At 42.6% G+C, this 21,583-nt stretch overlaps 1 long non-coding RNA gene across 1 annotated transcript in view; it reads left to right on the top strand.

Annotated features, from left to right (window-relative positions):
• LOC114549910 (uncharacterized) overlaps window positions 1–21,583 on the top strand; it is a 190,935-nt gene that overhangs the window by 123,968 nt on the left and 45,384 nt on the right. The window lies entirely within an intron of this gene.

Below are 21,583 nucleotides of genomic sequence, written 5' to 3'. Positions count from 1 at the left end.
GGGGTTGTCAGTCACTGTTTAGGTTGCCCCCAGGCCCCTGGCACTCCTGTGGGTATCAAAGTGGCGCTAATTAAATGTGGGCCCCGCCGTACGGCCCTCCACATCACGGGGCCAACGGAGAGCCCCCGCTCAGCTGTCCTCCCCATGCCTTTGAGAATCTGCTGCTTGCACTAATTACCCATTGTCCATTTGACTTGCCCATTCTCACACACATATACACACACATTTCATCCCTTAACTCTACCAACCCCCTTCTCCATCACTAACTCCCCCACCCCCTCCTATATTTATTATTTTATATTTTCCCTGCCCACTCTATCTTTGGCTAGCCGGCCTAATTAATCTTATGGAAATCTCCTCCAGCCAAGGTTGGCCTCCGATGTTTGTAATTTGATTTGGGGATGATAAAAGTGAAAGCCGGGTTCTGGGATGGTGAGGGAACAGTGTCATTTCTCTGTCCTCTCGCCCGTCCCCCTCCACATCCCAACACTCGGGAGACTCGTGGGGGCTATCAATCTTTCCCACGTGCCCAGCAAACTGATATCCCAGAAAATTAACTTCAATTAATAACAGAAATCCCCTGATGCGGCGGTGGAGGCAAGCCGGGGCTTTGAAGGAGAACCTTCAAAGATGTCTCTCTGCAAGTCTTTTATAGGCCAGCTGGGGAGGGGTTTTCTTTTCATTATCATCAGCCACCATTTGAACACTCACTTTTTCCTTTTTTTTGTCTTTAGCTGTGGACATTTAAATAAACCGCTGTCAACACAAAAAATTCTATTAGCTTGCCTCTGGCTATAAAAGCAAAAACAAAATGGCTCATTACGAAACTGCACAAACTGGCCTCTGCCTTTGTGTGCTCAATAAGTCTCTCCAACAGACCTTGTTTGTATGAACCGAATAACCGCTAAGGTCAGCCATCACGTTAGCTGACTGCTGTTTAGAGTGATGATGAGCTTGGAAACCTTTGGTTAAGGATGAAGCTTTGACTTTTTAATTTAGCATTTCGGAGGCTGGATTTGAATATACTGTTTTCTGGAGGTTCATGATGGGAGGCAATTGCCTACGACATTAAAACACACTTTTGTTTTGACATCTGATGACTGATTGGACTTTTTGTTGCTCATGTTTATAAGTATATGATCCAGATGTTTTCATGATAACAGTATGACATGTGGATATTACCAGAGCCTGGCTGATAAATATTACCAGATATTAACTTATCATAGATATATATTGTATCAGCAAATACGTTGTCCGATAAGAAACAAGAAATTTGTCAAGATTAGTTTGAGGTCATTTAGAAACTGTGTCAAAGAGCCCTGACAAGATAATTTTGCAACTGTAAAGTGTCATGCTTATCAATCCAAAAATGCCATCATCAAATTTAAAAAAACAAAAAAATTCTCATCTCAGCCTCTGACTATAGGTATATGACAGTGTTTGGATTGAAAGTTAATGTGCAATTGTGACCATTTGTATAAGACCCTTCAGCCTAATTGTTGTCAATACATCACAGCTAGATTTTATTTGAATTAACAACATAAAAGAAAAGAACATTAAAACAACATACTCTAGGTTTAGTTTATATCTTATTTGTGTGAAGGAGCTTATGTCGTCGTTGGGCTGTCAGGGATTAAAGGCCCAACACACCCTCTGTGCGTCTGCACAGTTGTTTTCACTTATTTTTCCTATTTAGACCTCTTCTGAAGACTGTGCTTGATTGACAGCTCCTGACAGACCATGTCATAGAAGCTACTGTTATCATCCTTATTGGTTCATGTAGTGTGGTCACCTCACATAATTCCCAGAACAACTCCACTCAACTCCAACCTTGGAGAGGTTTAATTAGCCCCATGAGTGAAAGGACCTGTGGGGGTGTGAGTGTCCTCTAGCCACAGTTAATGTGTTGTACTGTATATGGGTTAGTATATGCTTTTTAAGTATGTGTTACTTAAAAAGCATTATACATTTTAGCTGTAAATGAGACAATATTTCTGCAAAAGTTAGTATTTTGGGCGCCTGGTTAGCTCATCTGGTAGAGCGGGCGCCCAGATACGGAGGTTTACTCCTCAACACAGCGGCCGTGGGTTTGCGGCCCTTTGCTGCATGCCATTCCTCTTCTCTCTCCACTTTCAAGTCAAAATAGTCCTATACAAATAAAAGCCTAAAATGGCCCAAAAAAATTATCTTTTATTTTATTTTTTTAATTAGTAGTATTTTTGAAAACAAAATAATTTAAACCTCATATTTAATATATATTATATATTTTTATTGTGTGTGTTTTTTTGCATTTAAAGAAATACTTCCTGGAACTGTAAGTGGCCCTTTGCCCCAGAAACAAATTTCTCCATGCTTGTTGTGTCCTCACACGCCCCTTTAACATCCATCCCCGCAGAAGCAGCTTTACTTTAAGTGGCACAAATACAACAAATACACCATGCTTATCGAGTCACAGTCCCCTGCCACCCCGACAATAAAATACAATTCTGTTTTCTTCACGCCGCCTTCTGTAGTGCTAGTATGCCATGGCGGTCACGTCTGGGGGGAGAGCCTCTCTGCTTATTTATTTGTGGCTGTTTCCTCGCCTGTCAGGATAAAGAGGGCAACACGGAGCCAGTCTGAGAACATAATTTCACTCTGAGTGCCTTAGCCTGAAGCACTGAGCGCAAGCACACACACACACACACACACACACACACACACACACACACACCAGACACATACTGGATACACACACGCACACACACACACACACACACACACCTAACCAAGCTGTGAGAGTGGCTGTTGACCTGCTGAATAATGCTTTTCGACTGGTGAAGGTGTGTGTGTGTGTGTGTGTGTGTGTAGTGTGTAGTGTGTAGAGTGGCTGGTTAGCAGCTTAGCCCTCCCGCTGACTCCTATTAAGGGCTAAAGGGATCCATGTCAATAACAAGCAATAAAGAAGATACCTCATCCAGAGAGACATGCGCACACATAACATGATGCACATCCACAGTGGTTGCACGATGCAGACACACACGAACATGTGTACACACAACAGACTTGGCATGTCTCAAATAAAATATAGATAGATGTGAGAGTGTTTGAAGGGTCTATTAGCGCAGGCTGTCGGGGAGTGATAGGGTTGGGATCAGTGTCACAACTCCACTTCGCTCAGCTCGGCCGTGCCGCACGCTGTGGGAAGCTTGGAGAGCTGCCAGCTGCCTGTTTACAAGCCAGACGTGCGTTTGTTACTGGGCTGCTACCACTTGATAGCAGCCAAATCCCCCTTCCAATGAAAAATAAACTAGAGGGCTTCTTCTGAAGTGGAATAGGCCGAGGCAGAGCAGCTCAGCTCAGCCAGGATGCTGTCTGAGAGCTTCTGAGTCAGTTTGTTAGGCTGCCTCCGGGTAACTGGCTCGGTTTGCTGACTGTTAGATTGACTGGCCAACGGACGGGTTGGTTAGTTGACTGGGGCAATCAGCCAAATAAATCTTGCATTAATCACCTCAAATGATTTATTTAGGGCCTTAAATTTGAACTTTTCTCTGATTGGAGAGTGACTGTCCTCTTGCCAATGAAGTAATGAAGTCGTTGGTTATGTTTTTGGCTATTGGCACTTGTTTTGTATAATATCCCAAAATCTAGTGAAACTGCACTCTGTGGAAGACAGTAAATATAATAGAATAAAGATCTTTTGCAGTTCATCTAAATAGAAAGCAGGCTGATCAAGGTGGCTGCTTCACAATAACAAAGGTTGCACATTGTAGGTTTGTAATATTATAACTGCTAGACTAACTCAGTTTGTCTCTCACATTTTAACCCTTTCAACCACTTAAATCCCCCTCCCACCCTCCCACACACACACACACACACACACACACACACACACACACACCACTTTTACTGAAAAAAATACACAAACTGGAATTTTAACCTTTCACATTTTGAAGGGTTCATTGTCAGACTCTGCCATTGTACCAGGATTCTTTTAAAAAACAGGATGTTGTTTTGTAAAACAGCCACAATCAACCAAAAGAGTCCATCCAAATAATACATGTATACCACATTGATATTAATGTAACGTTTCGTAGTACTAGCAGGCTGTTAAAGTGGTACATAATGTTAGCATCCCGCAGGCAGAGCAGTGGGTGGTTAATGAAAGGTTATTCACATTTTGAATCCACCATTTTATCTGAACATTATCTATAAAAGATGCTTCCCTTTGCACCAGAATCCTAGAATGTTTCCCCACTTTCAAGAAAATTTTGATTTTTGTATTGTTTTGCAATGTATGCTTCCACACAGCTCCTCACTCTCCACTCTGCCCGAGGCAGTGCCTCTCCTGTGGGAAGGTTTATATGCAGCGGTTGGCCCTCTGCTTATTGATCACTCCTAATGTCTCATGTTATCGGTGGGAAGCTGTTGGGTCTGCATGCTTACTGATTGGTTCGGATAGCGTGTGCTTAGGTGCAGAGCGTGAATATGCTGTGTGTGTGTGTGTGTGTGTGTGTGTGTGTGTGTGTGTGTGTGTGTGTGAGTGGGAGTGTGAGTGTGGTGTGCGTACTGTACATCTCCAAGTGCCTCTCTATCTCTTTTTGATCTATAACCACTTGTTAATTAGCAGCGATGTTAATTAAAAACCCACTTCCTTTACATTCAGCGTGGTAATGGAGGTTTTATTTACTTACATCTCATGTGCGACTCTCCTTCCCGCCCGCCCTCTCTTTTGTTCAGAATCCAACTTTTGTGTCCTTCCTTATTTCTCTCTCGCCTCGTTTCTTTCACACCTGCAAAGGCCAGGTCTTGCAGTCTTAGACTTCCAGTGAGGTTTTGCTCTATTTCTCTCCATGGGACTGTAGACGAGGGGTCCATCCACACTCTGAGGGCCTGTAGCTGAAAGGGTCTGTGATACACTTTAAGGTTGGGGAGGGCCAAGCCTCCCGTGTTTGAGGTACGTTGCAGGGTAGAGTATTTTAGCGTAGGTTGTTTATTATTCCAAATATATTGCCGTATCAAGTTTCTTCCAGAAATGTATTGGTGGGGGTAAGGGGATCATTGTACTTAAGAGGAACTATGTTCATTTTAACAACCGCAATCCTGTAGCGTAGTGATGCCAGCAGCGCAGACCACTTGGCCAGATCCCTTTGAACACTACTTAATATAGTTTTCAGCCTTTTCCGCGTCCACTGATAAAACTGCTGCCGTTGTTGGAAGGTTTGTCTCGTTTCTTTTTATCATAACATGTTCGAGCAAATTAGAGCTTTTTGATATGAAAACTGACAAAGCATCAGATATCGGAGTCATGATCACTGCAATTTCAACCCGTTTTTGCAGACACACAAATGTGGCCCAGTGAGCTAAAGCAAAACAACTGGTTGTATATGTGGCTACAAAGGCCTCTGCTCTCTGTGAAGGATCAGTGCAACACTTTCTTCTTCTTTTTTTCCTCGTGCCTATGTATATTGTAGCATTAATCATTTTCTCCAGGCTGAATGTCACAGAGTCTGCCTGCTAGCCCTGAATAAACACTGTCATCCCTCTGCAGGGATAACCTTCACATATTGCTACCGCCATGTGTGTGTTTGTGTGTGTTTGCCTGCGTATGTACAGTACAGCATGTGTGTGCAAGTGTGCCTCAATTCTCACTAAAGGTTAGGAGGGCATGTAAATAAAAGAACAGTACACGACAGGCTGTAGCGCTCGCTTATGTATCTGTACATTCTCACCAGCCTTTTATAGCACTGTGTTGTGTTTGATTAGTCTGAGGCAAGGCAGACTATCTCTCCCCCACACACACACACACACACACACACACACACACTACCACTCTTTTTTTTATCTCTGTCCCTTCCTTTCTTTCCTTCTCTTCCTCCAACTGTATCCCTCGTTTGTTTTCATTAGTGTGATTGCCTCAATGTCTCCCTGACCTTCAGCCATCTTCAGCGCTTTTGCTTTTACACACACACACACACACACACACACACACACACACACACACACACACACACACACACACACACACACACACACACACACACACACACACACACATGCAAACATTCCTCTGGATGATCACTTCTAATTTTAATCTTATTCTTTTCTTTTTTTCTCTCTCGGAGGCAGCATGCCCGTAACAACAAGTCAGTAGATTTTTCCAAGCTGATAACTCGTTCTTGTGAGAGTAAAAAGTCAGAGAACGGAGGTCCTTATTGCACTCCTCCCCCATTTCTTTTGAAGATTTCTAATGGACAGTTGCTTTCAGTGTCTTCTTCCATGAAGGTAACGTGGTGGTTGCTAAGGAAAGGAGGGGGCTGAAAAAGAAAGGCTAGGAGAGATGAGAAGGACAGGACAGGGCAGAGGAAGGGAGACGTATTGCTGAGTAGCCGTGCCCTTCAGCAGTGATTAGAGACAATTAAGTCTTGAGCAGCAGTTTGAACCGTAAAGCCACTGGGACAGAAAGACGTAGAGGGGAAAGAAAGAGATGCCCGTCGCCAAGGTTTGGTCATTGACATACGTCCATATACATCTGTAAATCCTTTATTTGCTGCTTCTCTTCACATCAGTATTTATCAGCACCAGCATGGAGACGAAAGGGTTGTTGTGTGGGGGATGGAGAAATGATTAATATTAATTCGAGGGCTGATTGAAGGCTGCACTCGAGTGAAGTGGCTCATGATGATGTCTCCTGAGCAACTCCCACGCACTGCTTCCGCCATGAGAGGAAAGGGGAGAGGAGGAGAAGAGACTAGAGAGGAGAGGATGCTAATAGTGACAGCGTGAGGAAGATGCGAGATGTGCCCCCTTTCCTCCATCTGCCCACCCACTCCTCCTTCACCACGTGGCAAAGAAAGATGCACAGGCAACGCTGTATTTCATCACAGAAATCCATCCTCCTCCTAAGAAGAAGCATTCAAAGGGCTTTCAGGTGTAATAATTAATCTCGTTGTAAGCACTTCTGATTAGCACCCTAGCTAATGTATCAAATTGAATCTACAGTGATATTAATAGTGGCTAGGGTTTCTTGCTTCCCAATGAGCTAGCATTTGCAGTTGAAGGTAGGGCTGGGCAATATATCGATATTACATTGATATCAATATATGAGGCTAGATATCGTCCTAAATTTTGGATATTATAATATGACACAAGTGTTGTCTTTTCCTGGTTTTACAGGCTGCATTACAGTAAAGTGATGTCATTTTCTGAACTTATTTCTGAACGTTTTAGCTGTTCTACTATTTACCTTTACCCACTAAGTCATGATCCACATTACTGATGATTATTTATCACAAATCTCATTGTGTATCATTTGTGAAAGCAACAATTGTCAACCCTATAATATTGCCGCAATATCGATATCAAGATATTTTCATCAAAAATATTGTGATATTTTATTTTCTCTATATCGCCCAGCTTTAGTTGAACGTAGGTTAAAGTGAAAAAAAAGAGCTTGGAAATCATCTAAATATATGAAAGAGTCTGCTAGTACTGCAGGTATTTTATTGTAGCAGGTGTCTATACCAAAAATTGGGCTGGGCTGGTGTGTTGCTACAGGCACATGTAGGAAGATGAATTAAGGTCCAGGAAGTCAAGTTTGAGCAATAGATTCATGGATTGTCAGATGCCATGACAGTGCACGACAGCATGTTTTATTTTACTATGAGACACGATTTTACAACTCTGGTGACAATCATTCATCTTGAGGTAAAGAGTAGAATAACACCATTATTGCAAAATAATCTGCATGCATGTATTTAATTGGCCAACGCAGTGTGTTGCCAACGTTATTGTCTTGTGTTGGGGGAGACTTTTTGCTGGATCCTTCTGCATCTGGACTGTTGATATCAGTATGGCTAGAGGATGATAGATGTTCTGTGTGTTGTTTAGTATGTACACAACACACACACATGTTGGGAATTCGTAGGGTACAGATTCAATTATTGGCAAATTATGATTGACGTGTCACGCCCAGATTAGCTGTTAGCTCGTTGAAGCTAGGCTATGTGTTAGCTGCAAAAAAGCTATTTAGCCTCAAGAGGGCGGTAGTGGGCTACGTTGCAGCTCCACGTGGCTAAGCTGACAAACAGATGCTCCAAGGAGTGCAGTTGTTCGTATATGTGTGTCTGTTTGTGTGTGTGAGAGATTAGTGAAAGAGTTAGAAAACACATTTAGAGAAAAAAAAGACACTTTGGATCTTGATTATCGGTAATGACCCATCCTCTCAGTCACTCAGGTCTGGACTAACGTGAACTTAGTGGACTCTGATAATGAAGGGACGTTCATTATACAAGCTAACCAGCTGATTCTTTGCGGCGATAAATACAGCTCCGCCGGTCTACACAGACCACGGGGGGACGTATGTTTCCAGGATCCCCTTAATTAAATCCACTTTGTTTCATTTTGTGACTCTTCTCCTCCTGGTAGTTTGGTGAAAACGGCTGTGGGTTTTCCACCTAGGCCCAGATCTCTTTGTCTGTGTCCACATGTGCCACATGTGTGTCTTTTCTCCAGAGGTCAGTTTAATCTGAAGCCTTTTTGGTTAAAATCAGGTTTAACACAACTGCTGGTCCCAACACACATCAAATTATTATCAATATGTTTTTCTATAAGCTTTATTCATATATTTCTTTAACTTATGACCCCATAGTAGAGCATATTATACTCTTCAAGAGTCAAAGAGTTCTCTCTCTCTCTCTGTAATGACTCATAAAGGCAGACCAGAGGTGCCGGGTTAAGTAATGCTAATATTGCGGGGATCATCAGAGTGTACAGGGAGATAAGGTGTTTTTAAGTCCACATTGCTTAGAGGTTGAATGGCGTGGAGGCTCGCGGTTGGATTGGTACCGGCCATTCTTTCGTGGTGAGTGAGTAGCTGAGGCTGGACGATGTTGGAGGGGAGGCCAGAGGGCCTGGATTGGCAGAAGCACTGGGCGAGAAAGGGCACCCTTAGGTGCAATGTAAAATAAAAAATGATTAAGACCTGGAGCAGTGCTTTGGAACAAGGCTTGCTCAATGAACATAGCTAGGGGAAAAATAGCATGGCGGAGACTCAGAAGCAGAGAAACTTTAAGCAAAACAAGCAGAAAAGACCTTCAAAAATGATTCTTATCCAAAACATATCCATGCCCAATGTGTAGCAAGTAAGCATAAGCTAGCAACATATACAATATATATTTCAGTGAATCTCAGAGATAGTGTATAGATTTGTATCTGGGTCATTTGCGCTCATAATTTTTAACTCAAAGCAGATGAAGTGCCTGCTGAGAGGCAAGCGAGAGGCGGTGGAGGTGTTGCAGCGTCCATCAGAGGCTGACATTTATTTTGGCTCAAACAGCTGATGTAATTAACTTTTAGACCTTCCTGTTCGTGGCTGCTTCTCCGGGCAGGTGCGCCAAGGAAAACAAGCCAAAACTACCCAACCTCCCTTTCAACCTTTTCACATCCACATTAATTTGCACACAAACACACACGCTCTTCTCTCGTTCCATCTCCATTTCCTATGTTACGTGCCTCTTTCCCCTCACTTTTTCTTCTTTACCTTTCAATCTGCCCTTATTTTCACTTTCTTGTTCTGTCTTTCTTCCCGTCTCTGTCACGGTGCAGCAAGGTGTCTCCGAGCTTCGAGTCCTTGTAACCAACTATACTGGCTTTCAGTTTCCTTCCATCAACACAAAAGCGCTTCCTCACTTTGTAACAAGTTTGTACTCTGGGGAGAAGTGCTCAGTAGGCCCTACAAGTTAACTTCAACCACTGTGACACTCCAGAGTTGCTTAACACAGCACTTCTTTTTTTTTCATCAGCCTGGCAGTTTTGCGTTGGAATGACTGACAACATACAGCCATTGGCTGCATGTTTGTACGTTGTATGTGTCAGGGAGACTACAAGAGTTTTCCATAAGTTAGAGTTTTTACAGGTTCTTAGACTAACTTTAAATCGCCTATTTGTGTTTGATGACAAGATGAATAAATGAATAAAAATGAATGGATTCCATATGAGGTAATTGCATATCTTTAAGACATTTCACCTAACCTTGTCAGTTAACCCACTACATCTGTGAGTGAGTAGCACTTGGCATCTCCCTTGAGAGATTGGAATGCACTGTGGGCATTGCAGGTGGACTTTGTAAACTGCCCCTGCTTAACCATATCATCTTTAATAATGAATAATGATGCCTGAGGCCTGTTTTGTTTATTTGCTGGCCTGGAAACAGGACCTGGCTTATATATTGCAGGAAGGCTGATACAAGGCAGATATTTGGTTATAATGGTTGGCAGATGCACTGGCCTGTTGCTGGCTACAGAGAAAGCGAGGTGTTTGTTTGTACAAGCTGATTTCTCAGACTAAACGGGTATCGCGTCCTACCAGCTGCTTTGGATCAAAACAACTGGAGCGGGCGGGAAGGGCCCCCCGTCCACCTGGCAAAACAAGATGGGACCTCACTGACAGCGACTATAACATCTCTGCTAACAAACGAGCAGTTTACTGAGATGACACATCTGAAAGGCCCACGCTCTGTTGTCTTAGCTGTAAATTTAGGCATAACTCAGTCAGTGAAAGAGGGGGGGGGCCACAGAGTTAAGAAAAAAAAAAAAAAAAAAAAAAAGAGAGAGACAGTGCGCTCCTGCTTTGTCTTCAGATCAGGGTCAGACTGAAATATGGGATCTAACGGAGGCTACAAAAGCCAGACGCTATATTTAGTCTTGGGGAGTCATGAAGCAGAGACAAAGTGTCTTCACCTCCTCTTCTCTTTACCCTCCGTCTGTCTTTTCTGATACACACACTCGGCAGTTGTGATGACAGCCGCCTTGCCTCACGAATCTACTTTGCAGGAAGTTATTTTGGTCAGTAACGGCGCTTGTGTCTGCATTTGGTTTACGTTAAACCATGCTTTCATTGTGCATGTGAATGCATCTCTGTTTTTGCCGCCACGCTCTGTCGGTCGCAGTCAGACGCCATCAATTGGTTGTCGTTGGGTCTGAAAGAAATAGTAAATCACATTAGTTATTCAGGTAAACAACTCGGGAATGGTACCCCGGAGAGAACTGTTGAGTTCACTCAGCACTTTGCTCGCAATGGCACAACGAGAAAGAAAAACACAGCGAATGTGCTCATTTGACGGCAAGTCATATGTTAATTTTAATGACAGGATTTGCCCGGCGCACAGGTGCGTTGAAGCAGAGGTTTGCGGTAAAGAGGTTAATGCTCTCAGTCACTCACTCAAACTTTAAGTACAGTGAGCAGGAGGGGGAGAGAGAGTCTGGAAAGAGAGGAAGAGAGGACAGGCAGAAGAGTTTGAATGAGTTCTGTGTGTTCCAACAGGTTTCTGCATCTCTAGGAAACCTGCCGGTCTCATTGGCCAGCAGGCATCTGCCTTGGGGAATACTGAGGAAATGTCTTCATTTTCTGTTTTTAGAGGCACACCTCTGTCTATATATATGTGTGTGTGTGTGTGTGTGTGTGTGTGTGTGTGTGTGTGTGTGTGTGTGTGAGTGAGTGTGCACCAGGTGCAGGTAGGGTTTCTAGAAAACCATTCGTACACGAGTATAGTTGAGTTTTTTCACTCGAGCTCCATTGTCTTGAATAAACAGTATTCATCACCGTGTTTTCTGGTAAACATAATTACAGTGACTCTACTACATGTAGTATTTTCTTGCCGATCTGTTGTGTCCAAACACAATAATTCCCTATTCCTTATACATGAAAGACAAAGCCTTCATGAACTAAGCATGCATTTATTACTAAAGTAAAAAAAAGAAAAAAAGTGCTGTATAAATTATACACGCTGCCATTTCATGTCATATTTTTGTGTAGAAAAAAGCTCACACTCCACACTGTCTCTCTTGCTTAATTTGAAGAAAGCAACAACCCTTTTCCCCTGTATGTTACAGCAATTAGTGAGGCATACTTACACTTTGTGGCCCATAGCCCATGTTTACACAGACACAGAATTCAGATTCTTTTAAAATTCCATCATGAGTCATTGTTTAAGTTAATTGAGCATATTAGAAGTTAATAGCTACTTTTCCCTTTAATTTTAGGATATAGTTTCCTGCATCAAAATGAGTAGTTAAGGGAAACAAATCCCTGCAGGGAGCGAATTATCACCTCCTTCTCCTGCTCCCTTGTAGCAGCAGTATTTACCTCATCTTTCCTCACTCACACGATAAGCACACAACATGAAATACTACCAATCTCCTAAAAGCCATAAGGATAGCATGGCTGCAGGCCATGGCATGGTATGCGGCTTTGCTGCACTATCGCCTCCTTTTATCGCCTGCCTGTTACTGCCTGTGCCACTTCATAAATAAAGCCATTAGACTGAAGAGAGGCGGGGGGGACACAGGACTGCGTGTTCACATAGACAGATACACATAAACACACACAACAACACATTCTGGGCAGGTACTCAGTCTCCCTTCGCTGGGGAGCTTTAACCCTGACCAGCTTAGTTGAGAGGCGAGGGGCTTTATGGGTCATTAGGGAGCAGCTTGCATGGAGTAAATAGAATATCCAGTGGTGTCTGTCCCAATCTCAGATTAAGCCACCAAAAATCTCAGTGGTTTTTCACTCTGACAGAGGTGTGTGTGAAGTCACACATGCTTTCACCACACACACTTTCAACACAGGAAAATAAAAAAAATAAAAAAAAATACACAGAGCAGTGTCTGTGAGTGGGTCCCAGTGCAGCTAAGGGTTTTATGCTGACACTAAAGAATGTGTTCATCTAGAAGTGAAGGGCCTCTCTCTCTCCCTGTCTGCCTTGTCGACGGACTGACTTACTGACTGACAGAAGTGTAGTGTAGTGTAGTGTAGTGGTGGATCTGACAGGGATCTCCATGTGATCCGCTGCAGCTCCCAGAGGGCCCAAAGCGAAAGCCCTTCCCAGGCGTATTGGCGAAACACTATTCCATCTGAAAAGGAGCCAGCATGCAGGGTGGGCCCAGAGTTTAGAGAGCTTTGTCCCTTAACTGAAAAGTCCAAAGAACGTGTGTGGTTTGTCAAAATATGCTTTGTTGAAAGAAACACCATTTCCTCTACGGTTTCGGTCTTTGGAGTTTGCTCTGGGTAAGTTCACTAAATGTTGCTGCGCCTGTGAAGGAGAGCAAACCAGTAGGTGAATGATTCAAAAGCAAAAGTTATGGAATGTTTGAAGAGAACTGGCCTTCTTCAAATCTGTGCTCGACTGAAAAAAGTAGGACTTTCTGAGAGCTACAGAGAAAAAGATAGAAATAGAGTGCACCCAGTGGTTTTCAGAGCAAGTTAAAGATTCAATCTGTGCCACTTTCTCCATGCTTTCTACTGCCCTGTCCAAGGTAGAGAAGGTGAAGAAACATAATATATAACACGAGTGAAGGGAGTTCATGAGCCGATCTTGCTTAAGAATGAAAGAGTGGGACTCACCCACAGCCATGAAGAAAGAGAAAGGAGTGTAAAGGGATATAAAGGTAGTAAAATAGGCAGGTGAGAGAGGAGATGACAGGAGGAAGAGAGGTGGTGTATGCGCACCCCGGAGCATCCCTGCAAGAAAGAAAATGGTGAAAGCTGATTTGGAAAAAATTTCAATTTAGTTTGACACAGTATAATATAATATATCTGAATATTTATCTTTTTTCTCTTTGTTAGTTCACACAGCTCTGGAAATACTTTTACAAGTCACTAATAATATTTATAGTTTTTCCCATTTGGGTTCGTAGCACGTTCGGTAGCGCTTTAGGTTTCTCTGTGACGTTTATTTTCATTTTTCTTCTTCCACACAGCGCAGGCGTGATTGAATTCCAGCCTGCACATAAGTGTTTTTTGATCTAGTAGGCTTGATCCTTGCGCACCAAAGCACCACCCCACACATACGTGCTACACTGTATGCACCCATGTACAAACACGCGCATCACATTATACGGCATCAGCCGGGCTTAAAGTGGATCATTATTTACTAAACAGGTTGCCTAACAAGAAAAGACTTTCCCTGCAGGCTTGTATAAAAACCCTGGAAGCATGGCGGTGGAGCAATATCCATCATAATTGATGTGTTGCAAAGCAGATTACACACATTAGCGCACACTGTTCTAGCTATGACAGCTCCAACTGAACATGACAAATTCCATAATGTGAAAAAAGGAAAAAAAAAGAAGGTATTTTACTCTCTCTGGGTATTAAAAAGCACGGCAACTAACAAAGAGGCATTTGCATGTGCAGGAGTAAATGTGAGAGCATGTGTTTGTGTGTGCATCCCTGTCTAACGACGCCTCCGTGCTCTCATCTCTCCTTAATTACATTCTATTTGTTCCACTCGGGGCGGAGGGTCCTGTAAACTGTTTGGAGCTTGGCACAGCTTCCCCTGCTCGGTGACAAGACTTCATTCAACACGGCTAATCCCAACATAGCATTAGCTACGTGGATGATGCGCTGGAGGCCACTGACAGCTGCGGCATTATTTACTGAACACAGCACAACAGATAAGCCCATTGAAACTGCAGCAGCTCATTCATTGTGCGGAGGCATTAAGAGTGTCTGTAGCTGCCTAATCAGTGGGCTGGATGCTGGAGGAATAAATAAGCTTTGGGAAGAGGAATGGCTTGACGCGCTCACTCACTCCCTCCTCTCTTCGTGCTCACTCACTCACTCACTCCTCTCTCAGTCACTCTCCTCGTCTCACTCTTCTAATCAACTCAACAGCACTACGGCAAATCTGCTACTGGAATTCCTGCTGGCTGCTTCTATTTCTGTACGAGTGCTATTAAATTAGAAAAGATTGTAAATAAAGTGCCATTGATTTGCACTTGATTCCAGTTTTTAAAACCATTATTTTATTGTATTTATTATATTATTATTATTATTATTATTATTATTATTATTATTATTATTATTATTACTATTTTGAAATGTTAAAGTTTGGTTGTGTTTTTTGTGGTCCACTCAATACAAAAGTATATTAACATTTCTTATTATTTTGTCCAGTGATTCTAAATGACAACCTGCTTGCCTGCTGTTGATAACATCAGTGAATAACACTTAATGGAGGCTTCTTCACAACCACAGCTTCATCTTTACTGAACTGACCAAGACATAATTTGACATAATTTCAAAGTCAAGTCAAGAAATGAAATTTGCTTACAGTATATATTCATAAAAGAAATCATTTAGACATCATTCCTCCTAATGTTTCTTTGAATTTTCCTGAACATGTCCTCTCGTTCTGTATTTCTTTAGGAATTATTTAATTTCCAGTATCTTCTTTTTAGCCTTTGATTAAACCTAACATATTAAGAGATGTAATTTAAATTATTCTCCTCAGCACTAATTGTAAGAATTCATTTTAATTGTAAAAGGAGGCCTGAGCTGCGCCTTGTGTTTATGTGTGACCGAGCTGTTCGGAGCCGTGTCGTTAGCCACACACCCACTCCTGACGACCCACTAATTAACACCCCATGTTAATCACTCTCAGCCCAGCCAATAACCAGTGACATGCCACCATGCAGATCACTACATCATACCCCAGCACAGCAGCACATCTAAGCCAGGCGGTATTTTCCCTTTCTCCTTAGTGGTGTGTTGTAGAGACGTCTCAGGGAGTATTTTGACTTATTTGACAATATGAGAGAGAACAGTTTGAACTGTTTTCCTGAACAGGAAGTTGGTATTTAGCAGGACTGTCATTCACAAAGTCATACTGAGGTGATATGAATACTTGAACAGTGACAAAGAAACATGTCACCACCACCACCCAAACCATCTGTGGCTCTAAATTGACCCTTTATGTTTCCCCGAGCTCTATAATTTCTAACACCACATTTATTTTTGTCACCATACCGAGTGCCACATGTATTAGATCTAATCCATTAGCCTGATCCTACTTTACATACACTCCTTTAAGTACATGTTGGGGAAATATCTTCCCGGTGAATCTGCCGTTCTGGCTGAAATAATGATTTTGATATAAGTTAAGCTGATTTGCCTAAGCTACCGAGTAATTAACTGAACTTAATCATTTCATTTCAATTCATTTCCATTACCTGAATTATTTTGCCGGTCTCTCCTATCTTTTGTAATGTCTGTGTCTGCTTCAAGCTCACTGTTGTCTGGTAGTGAAAGAGAGGGCCATCTGAACTCTGTTACAACACTGACCTCTAGTGTCAGTTTGGCCCAGCTCTGGCTGCTGTGTGAGTTTTAAATGTGACATTTTAGCAGGCTCATTGGTTAGTCCTATCTAAGGTAATGAATCCGCTTTGGACAAACTGCCTAGTTTGAAGCTTTAGCCTCCAAACGCCTGGAGCAGGGATTGCCCAGGATAGGGCAGAGGTAGATTAGGAGTCAGTGTAATGAGAAGCAAAGAATCTCTTTAGCTCACCCTTTGTCTTTGCCTCCATCCACCAAGCCTTTGAGGAGAAGCAGAGAGATACTTCTCTGGCCAGTGGCAGCCGCACGGGCATTGACTTTATTTTTCATCATCCTCTTCTCCTCTCCTCCCTGCCGGCGTCTTCCTCTTTCTCTCTATTTTTCCCTTCCTTTTCTCCGTCCTCGGCCACAAATGCTGACACTTGCTCATGCTCAGCAGCCTCACGTCCTCGACAGGGGGTTGTCAGATCTTCTAGAATATGGAAAAACACAGACGCTTGCCAGTCCACACCGGTGTGCAGCACGTGCGTAATAGGCATAATAGGGTCAGGCCTGCATTTAATAAACAATTACCTATCTATAATAGATGAGTCCAGCTCCTAAGGCCCGGGTCGAGAGAGGGAAAAGGAGAGGGAGAATAGGAGAGAGAGAGAGAGGGAGAGAGGGAAGATGAATGAATAATGCAGACAAGATGCCCATCAGGAGCACCCAAACGCAGGGTCCCATGCAGCGCCAATTATCTTCCCCTGCTAATGATGATCATCATGATGCTTTCCCCCGACACGCTCCTCACCCCCACCACCTTGCACCACCATGCCTAAATCTGACATTTACCCAGCTGCTCCTGCACCCCGCCGTGCGTCGTGCTCCCTAACTCAACGAAACAGAGGAAACGAGCTGAAGTAGTGAACTGTTTTGCAATGTTCTTCTTTTCTTTTATTTTGTAGGGGTTTCCTGGTGGTAGGGTAGCGGGGGCACGGTGGCCATCGCTACTCTTTTGAATTACAAATCAATCAGGGAGCTCTCTTCAGCAGCTTCCATTCAGCCCAAGGTCACCCAGATTACACAAGGTTAAAGTGTGTGTGTTGGAGTGTGTGTGCATGCAGAGAGACCTGAGAGGGGGTGGGGGGGGTGGCGGTGGACTGTTGCTAGTTGGATTAGCATACAACTCCGACCGAGCGAGGGAATTAAAGGCAGCACAGAGGTACGATGGCCAAGCAATATGGTCCCGTTCTCTGCTGTATTTGAATAGACAGCCTAAGATACGTGAAAACAGCGAGACGACGAGTCAAAGCTCTTTGGCCCCCAGGATCAGAGGCGGGGGGACCTGTGGTGCTCAGGCAGACTGCTAGTTAAGTAGATAGGGCCCCAGTAGACTGCTTCACTATGGGCTCTGGGAAAAATACACAGCCATTTTAGCTCCCCCAGGGCCCAAGTCAGTGGTAATAATGGGATCAGAGCCATGACCCTCCCAGGACACCATACCAGTATTGGATATTCTATTAGTTTCCTCTGCAGTGAAAAGAAGTCCATGCTCAGCTACTTTTCTCACTCAGAATCACATTTGTTTTACTTTTATGTAGCTTTAACAGTGACTAATCAAATTATTGAAAGTTTTCAGGAAGAGACTTTATTAACAATTGAACAGAGTGCACTGCTACTTATGACTATTGTAAAACCTTCTAGTATATAAAGCTATGTATTGTGGATATCTTTTAATCATATCTAATGTACTTTATGCATGCAAGGATATTGTAAGCTATTAACATATGCACAAAAAAAGCAAGCCCCATAATTGTTCCTTTTTACCATTTAATCCCAGCACTGGAAGATACAGCAGAGATCACATTAACATTTACATTTCTGAATCCCCCCACCTCCTTGATACAGCTCCAGCTTTCAGCCTCAGCATCTCATCTGCCTTTACATAATATTAGGCTGTATTAATGCTACATATGGAGCTCCACTGTCTGTGCTGTGTAGATTTACATTTTCCTAATGATGTGCTTTCATTTTTCCTCCAATATCCCCCTGTCCTTCCCTTCACCTCCAGCCCACAGCCCACGGTGATTTAAAACACATACAACTGTACTGCCGTTTTACTGCGGAATAACACAAAGCGTGGGTTGAGACACCTTTGGTCGCCCCGGCCCCATCTGTTGCACATCTGGAAGTGGTGCGCCGCACCAATAATTGGAAGTCAATTTGTTTGAAGTTATGTATTTGGCATCTGGCTCGATTCATAAAATCTCTGGAAATCGCATTAATTTTATAGCATCTCGAGAAGGCCCAGCCATTTCTTCTTCTTTTTTCATCTCTCTTGTGTTCCATCGTTAATGCACGTGGGGCCTTGCTGGTCTAGTGACGTGGGAGTTTGTCAAGCACTGGTCAGGGTGTGGTCCTTAATAAAAGCAGCATGGAGGCTAATGCCCTGAAGAATCATGGGATGAATTCCGTAGTGCACCCGGGAGACAATGTTGATTGCTTGAGTTCCCAATCATTAAATTTAATGCTCAAATTTTGGCTAAGTTTTATAATTTCACCTCTAACTCTGACCTTAACCTCAGATCATTTCTTATTTTTCCTGAAGGAAAAACTCAACCAGGGCCTAGTTGCCACATTTCCAGGAGCGGGCTGACTGATTGAGAAGCAGCATGGTGTTGTTTGTCACACAGCTCTGAATCATGGCTGAAAATAGATATGACACTTGATGTTTGGTGCCTCACTGCCGGCTGTCATATTGTTATTCCCACTCAAATTTCACCTAATTTGTGCACAAGTCTTGTCACAGTCCAGATCCTGATGAGGGCTTTTTTCCCTTAGCTTCCTCGAATGTGTGGCAACGAGGATGCAATGAGATACACACCTGTGCGTGCATACTGTATGTGTGTGTAGCATGCATATCTGTTTGTGTGTGTGTTTGTGCTTGCATGTGCACATTTGTGTTTGCACACAAGCACATTTGATTAGGCTTGTTTGTGTGCGCCCTGTGTGTGTGTGTGTGTGTGTGTGTGTGTGTGTGTGTTTGCCGCACTCCAAAGTGAGTCACCTTAGCGGGAGGTGATTAAGAGTTTCCAATGGCAGGCTCGACAGGTGAGTGTGTTGTAGCACGCTGGCAGCTGTGGCATCTGCACAGGTGACAGCTTCTCCTGCTCAGTGGTGGTGTCAGTGTTGGTGGGTGGCAGCAGGTCTGACAACGTTGTTTTGGTGACAGAACGACTCCGCTGTGAGGTTCACTTCATCACTTGCCTTCTTTAGATTTGTCAGTTTATACTGGGAAGTATAGGGACTACCATGGACTTTAGCATATACTGCCATGTCACTATTCCATATGTGAAAGTACTGTTTTACCAACTATACACTTTTTGATTGTTTTTTTATTTTTATTTATTTATTTATTTATTTTTTTTATTTTTTATAATCCACCACAATGTTCTCTGTTATATCAAACTCCTGCCTTGGGTTTCTTTTTTTGGACATGCTGCACAGTGTGATGAAAAAGCACAGCCCATTGCTGCCACCTGCTGTTTGAAATGTGACACAGCAGCAGCCCTTTCATTCTGGGAGTTAGTGAGGTCATTCTTTCAGGGAGACCATTTTGCTGTGCATGCATTCGTGACACAAAAAGGAATGGAAAGATTGTTTTACGAGGTGTACTTTTTTTGGCACATATTGTAACAAGCTTGGAATCTGTTTCTTAAGAAGGTGATTCAGTAAAGAGCAAAGGATGTGAGAGAGAGATAGATGGGGAGATTTATAGGATTACAAACTTTCCCAAATTTCATTTACGTGTTCAAATGTACATACTGCCCTCGACATATGAATCTAATGCCTCTAACATAACAGTGTTATCAAAAAGCTGCACTGTTTTCTCAGTCCACCGTAGACACTTCCCTTTGCGTTTTTTAAACCGTGGGTTGATGAACTGTTAAATTCTAAATAAAAAGTCGCTTGTTCTGATGTCACCATTGCCTCATCCGACCACATTTCCTTTTGAAGCCTGTGCATAACTGGCCTTGAACTTTGTCCATGATAGCCTTTGATATGGAGAGAAATGAATTGGTTAGGAAGTTTAATCTGACTTTCTTTTTCAGGGCAGAATGCTTTGTCTCTGGAGGTAAGCCTTGAAAGAGTTAGTTATGTGTTATGGGTACTACTGTCAATACTTTCATTAAGTTAAAGGGTATTCATTTGTATTCCCTGACTTTGACTTTTATCAATTCCAGGCGCCACACTAATTGGATTTGTGTATTTTTCTCAAGTTTGGTAATACGAGAAAGGAGAAGAAAAAAACACTGAAAATCTAAATGCAAATTGAGCCTTTTGAAATTTCATGAAAATCTATATTTACCTTCCATAACTGCTTTGGCCAATTACCCATAAAGATCACTCACCACTTTGTAGTTGGAGTGACTGTACTCTGTAATGATTGATTGGTTCGGTCTTATTTGCGGCTAAAAAGGAGATGCGAGCGAGGAATGTTTCGATTTCATTACAGAGAAACACTAATAACACTCTAAAACATTAATTCAGAGAGGCTTTTGATGAGAAATCCATTTGGGAAGTATTGGCATGTTTATTTTTTTTTTTAGCCCGGTCTTGTATAATTAATGCATGACTACAAGATTAGAAAACTACATGTTGATAAATGATTTTTGAACCCTAAACAGTAAGACTTGAGTTTTTGATCGCTGTGTCACCAACAGACTTTCTTCATCAAACTTTATTTATGATACAAACAGTTTGTAGTCATATTCCTACAGTATGAAAGAACACTTGCTGCTTACCTCAGAGGAATCTTTCTTAGCTAACAGCTCGCCCAGCAGCTCTTTATTCCTCGCCATTATTCCTCCTCGAGGGCTCATCAGCTCACAGTAGGCTCATCAGAATTATTACTCCTCCTCTACTTGTCTTTATTATCCAATTTCCCTCCTCTCTCCTCCTATCTGCCACTCATTGCCAATCAGCCACCTTGTAAGCCGGCCCTTCACCTTCCACTATAAAACTTCTCAGGCTTTGTTCAGTCTTTTCAGCCCCCTGTCCAACAAGACGAATTTGCAGTCAGTTTGCCACTTTTCCCCACTTTTTGTATCCTGTTTCTACCATCATGCCTCTGCTGTGTGTTGAGCTTCACGTACACTTAACAACAGAGCAGAGTGAGAGATTTTATAAGAGATATTGCTCATTTGTACAATTCAAAGATAATTTATGGTATTTTGTCAAAGATAGTTGGTAGCATAAGTCTTCCATTGAAAGTAAAACGCAAAAGACATTTTTGAATTCTAGAAATACATTATTATTATTTTCTCATTTGTGGGATCTCATTGCTTATGTAGCACTTAGGAATAGAAGTTGCAACGCAAGCTAGTATTTTGTATTGTTTGGGGGTGTATGAATGCAGACCTCGGGGAAATTATGTCTTTGAGATGACAACAAGAAACCAAAATCAGGTTTACCAAAAAAAGGGGTTTATTATATTTTTCCCACC

This window comes from Perca flavescens, chromosome 23 (assembly GCF_004354835.1).
Source record: "Perca flavescens isolate YP-PL-M2 chromosome 23, PFLA_1.0, whole genome shotgun sequence".
In the NCBI taxonomy this organism is placed as follows: Eukaryota; Metazoa; Chordata; class Actinopteri; order Perciformes; family Percidae; genus Perca; species Perca flavescens.
This window is presented reverse-complemented; position numbering and strand designations above follow the sequence as displayed.